The sequence below is a fragment of the Cebus imitator genome, unplaced genomic scaffold, assembly GCF_001604975.1.
Source record: "Cebus imitator isolate Cc_AM_T3 unplaced genomic scaffold, Cebus_imitator-1.0 Scaffold287, whole genome shotgun sequence".
Classification (NCBI taxonomy): Eukaryota; Metazoa; Chordata; class Mammalia; order Primates; family Cebidae; genus Cebus; species Cebus imitator.
This window is the reverse complement of record NW_016107602.1, coordinates 1,005,098-1,009,972: the sequence shown is the minus strand read 5'-3', so window position 1 is coordinate 1,009,972 and position 4,875 is coordinate 1,005,098. Positions and strand designations below refer to the sequence as shown.

The 4,875-nt window shown below is 41.7% G+C and overlaps 1 pseudogene; it reads right to left on the bottom strand.

The window, feature by feature from the left end:
* Positions 1-344: 344 nt before the first annotated feature.
* LOC119467422 lies at positions 345-4,875 on the bottom strand (annotated as a pseudogene).

Below are 4,875 nucleotides of genomic sequence, written 5' to 3'. Positions count from 1 at the left end.
GAATGCAGTGGTGCCATCGTGGCTCACTGCAGCCTTGACCTCACAGGCCTATGCAATCTTCCACGTCAACCTCCTGAGTAACTGAGACCACAGGCACGTACCACCATCCCCAGCTATTTTTTTAAATACAAGGTCTCACTCTTTTGCTCAGGCTTCAATCCTGCCTATAGAATAGGAAAAAATGTTTGCAAATCATATATCTGATAAGTGGTTAATATCCAGCATATACAAAGAACTTCTGCAATTCAGCAGCAACAGAAAATCCAGCAACTTTATTTTATTTTTTGACCTCTGAACTTTTTATTGGCCTCTTGCTCCCAAAAGAGTTTCCTGCTTCTCCTGGCTTAATGTCTCAGAACTTTGGTGTCGTTGGTCTTAGCCACCACTTTGCCATCCACTATCATGCGGGTGGTGTTCTTTCGGTTGGTTTGCATGGAGTTGCTGTTGTCCAGAGCATCACCAAGACTGAAGTCCTCCCTGCAAGCAGGCTACAGTATGTGGTGATCTTAGCCTCCGGCTTGACCTTGATGTTCAGCAGGGCCTTGGACTCCTGGGCCTGGCGCTGTCCCTCCGCCTGGGTTACAGCAGGACCACCTCCAGATGCAGCAGGATCCTGTCCAGCTGCTCCATCTGCATGGCTCCACCTCCCTCAGGCCCTCAGGCTGTTCTCCAAGCTGGCCTTCAGATTTCTCATTGAGCCCAGGTTGATCTCCAAGGACTGGACTGTATATCCCAGCTCCATGAATGTCATCTCAGCAGCTCTGATCTTGGTGGAGTGCATGGAGACTACTGTGGTGCTCTCCTCAATCTGCTGAGACCAGTACTTGTCTAGTTCCTCTTGGTTCTTTTGAGACAGCTTGTGGTATTGGGCCCAGTTGTCTGTCATGATCTTGCTGAGGTCCTGAGATTTGGGGGCATCTAATTCCACAGTCAACCCAGAGCTGACAGTCTGGGCTTATAGACTTTTTACTTCCTCCTCATGGTTCTTCTTTATGAAGAGCAGCTTCTCCTTGAAAGCCTCAATCTCTGTCTCCAGCTGCAGCTGAGTGATATTGGCGTCATCAGTGACCTTGCAGAGCGCATGGATGTTGCTTTCCACAGACTGGTGCATGGCCTGTCTTACACCTCGCTCTAAGGTCATCAGCAGCAGGATGGGCATTGTTGATCTGCAGAGTGATCTGGAAATTGTCCACAATGTTTGCAAAGATCTGAGCTCTCAGGTCCTCAATGGTCTTGAAGTAATGCACCCAGCCTCTGACCTGGGGTCCCTTGTGCTCTAGGTGCTCCCAGATTTTGCTCTCCACACTCCAATTCTTAGTCTCCACGCTCCTTGCTCTGTCCAGGTAGGAGGTCAGGCAGTCATTCAGGCTTTTCATGGTCTCTTTCTCATTCTGGATGCCCCCATTCCCACCAGACCCCCAGCCATCCCTGTGGCCAGGCCCCCAGAGCCCAAGTCTCCCCGGAAGCTGGTGGAGCAGGACACGAAGATCCAGGAACCAGAGCCCTTGGCGCCTGCATAGACGCGGGCCGTGCTGCTGATGGGCTGGGCACCATAGCTGAGCAGCTGGCTGGAGCTCAGAGACCTGTAGTTGGTGGAGGAGGAGGAACGAGTGGTGAAGCTATCCAGGAGGAGAGCTAGAAGACAGCACTCAGGCTTTGCCAGTGACGCAATCTGATTTTAAAATGGGCAAAAGACTTGGAAGATATTTCTCCAAAGAAGAAATGCAAATGGCCAATGAGCAGGTGAAACGATGTTCAGCATCACTAATCATTGGGGAAGTATAAGTCAAAACCACAATGAGATACCCTCTTATACACAATGCTATGGCTATCATTAAAACAACAACAACAGAAAATAACAAGTCTTGGCGAGGATGTGGAGAAATTGGAACCTTTGTGCATTGCTGCAGGGAATATCAGATGGTGCAGTTCCTGCAGAAAACAGTATGGCAGTTCCTCAAAAATGAAAAAAATTAATTAAAAAAAATTAAAACTTTAAAAATGATCCAGAAATTCCGCTTGAGTACATACTCAAAAGAATTAAAAGCAGGATCTTAAAGAGATATCTATGCACTCATGTCTCATGCTCTAATGATGATGAAAATATGTTACCCGTGAATCATGATGACACTCAGCAAAAGAGCTCAACATTTTATTGAACCATAGAGCATGATAATTGCAGTTCCCATTTTTCATAATCATGCTTTGTTGGGAATATTTTTATTTGGAGAAATGCAAATCATTTTTGGAAACAAATTCCATTATAATTAATATCCACATAAGAAAAAATGCATTCAATTCCAGAAGTTTAATTCCAGAAGCCTAGCATTTTTCACAATAGTCAACAGGTGGAAGAAACACAAAAGTCCACCTATGGGCAAATGAATGGGTAAAATGTGGTATCTACACACAGTAGAATTTATTTGGCCTTAAAAAGGAAAGGAATTCTGACATATGGTACTACATGGATGAAACTTGATGACATTATGCTAACTGAAACAAGCCAGTCACAAAAGGACAATTATTGTATGATTCACTTATATGAGGTACCTATGGTGGTTAAATTTGTAGAGCTTGTAGAAAGTAAAATAGTGGTTGCCAGGGACTGGTGGGGCCAAAGAAAGGGGAGTTGTTGTTCAATGGGCATGGAGTTTCAGTTCTGCAAAATAAAAAGAGTCCTGAATATCTGCTGCGTAACAATATGAATGTGTTTACTACTGAACTGCACACTTAAAAATGATTGAGATGGTAAATTTTATGTTATATATACTTATCACAACTTTAAAAAAAGATGGCCGGGCATGATGGTTCATGCCTGTAATTCCAGCACTTTGGGAGACTAGGGTGTGCCGATCACCTGAGGTCAAGAGTTCGAGACCAGCCTTGCTAACATGGAGAAACCCTGCCTCTACTAAAAATACAAAAATTAGCTGAGTGTGGTGGTGCATGACTGTAATCTCAGCTACTTGGGAGGCGGAAGCAGCTTGAATCTGGGAGGCAGAGGTTGCAGTGAGCTGAGATTACGCCGCTGCACTCCAGCCTGGGCAACAGAGCAAGACTCCATCTCAAAAAAAAAAAGAGAGAAAAGAAAAGATATTTCATGCCACGTGACACTCATAAAAGCGATTCACTACTTAGTTATAAAACAATGACATCTGATATTGCTTTGAAAAAGACAACTTGGCTGGGCACGGTGGCTCATGCTTGTAATCCCAGCACTTTGGGAGGCCAAGGTGGGTGGATCACGAGGTCAAGAGATCGAGACCATCCTGGTCAACATGGTGAAACCCCGTCTCTACTAAAAATACAAAAAATTATCTGGGCATGGTGGCGCGTGCCTGTAATCCCAGCTACTCAGGAGGCTGAGGCAGGAGAATTGCCTGAACCCAGGAGACGGAGGTTGCGGTGAGCCGAGATTGCGCCATTGCACTCCAGCCTGGGTAACAAGAGCAAAACTCCATCTCAAAAAAAGAAAAAGATAACTGCAAGAGTCAAAGAGATCCAAGGGATCACTTCTGATTTGGTCAATGATCCACAGTGTATGAAGCGCAATTATTGTATCTTTTCAGGATTTGATCAAATGCTGTTACTGCTTTATAAAATATCTGGGTATGTTGGGTGTGCATAGGATCATAATTTATAAATGTAGAGTCTCTTTACCAAAAAAAAAAAAAGAATTTAAACAGAAAAAAAACATTATCAGTAATGTCATTATGCTAATTCTGTAAACATTGCCATATTATTAAAAGGAAATCTGTCTATATAACTAGTCTGGGCTAGAAATCTAAGCCTGATAGGCCTTTTGTTATAGCAAGTAATATTTAGTTTCCAGAAACCAGTGTTTAAAAGCCTGCTTTGTACAACTGTTGAAGTCTATTATTACAAGGATTTATTTTTGGCACAGAATCCTGGAGCTTTGGCTAATAGCAGTCAATGAGGTAATTCTAGCCTAATTTTCCAAGTATTCTAATGACGATGAAAATATGTTACCCATGAATCATAATGACACTCAGCAAAAGAGCTCAACATTTTATTGAGCCATAGAGCATGGTAATTGCAGTTCCATTTTCCATAATCATGCTTTGTGGAGGATGTTTTTATTTGGAGAAATGCAAATCATTTTTGAAAACAAATTCCATTACAATTAATATCCACATGACAAAAATGCATTCAATTCCGGAAGTTTAATTCCAGAAGCCTAGATTCACATCCTCCAGAGAAGTTTTTATTTTACGATCTTGATGCTAAAGAAAAGAATGCCACCAACAGCAGTTTACAAGCGGAATTGTTTTGCTGATCCTTTTAAATTAAAATTTGCCCATTTGAGAATGAAATGTCATTTCTTCCTGTTTCCCAGCCAACTTTCTTTTTTCATACCTTGTCAGTTATTTTGCATGCTTAGTTTTTATGCAATCTTAGTAGTGAAGAAGGAAGAACAGGGGAATCACATAGCAGAAACAAGGGTGCTTTGCACACACACAAAAAGGCATAGATTATAAACTAGAAACAAGAATTACGTCTTCAGCATACAGAGCTTATGGTGCTCCACATTTTATAGTCATTAGAAAGCAGTATTTAAAATTAAATGATTTTTAAAAGCACTTTACCATGCAGAAAATTTTTTAAGTCTTATTTTTGTTACTCAGGGCCTGTGGCTTTCTAAATTTTAGCAAATTTTTAAAGGGAATATTATGAAAGTGTGACCAATTTTTTTTATATGGGAGGTTTAACATAGAGACCATTTTAAATTAAGGCAATTAAGGAAAATGATAATGAAAACCTCTATGTTGACTGTCTTTCTTACCTTACCATTTCCAAATTGTTGTTCATTTGTATAATCTCTATGAGAAAGAGCTGATTCAATGGGCTTGCCAT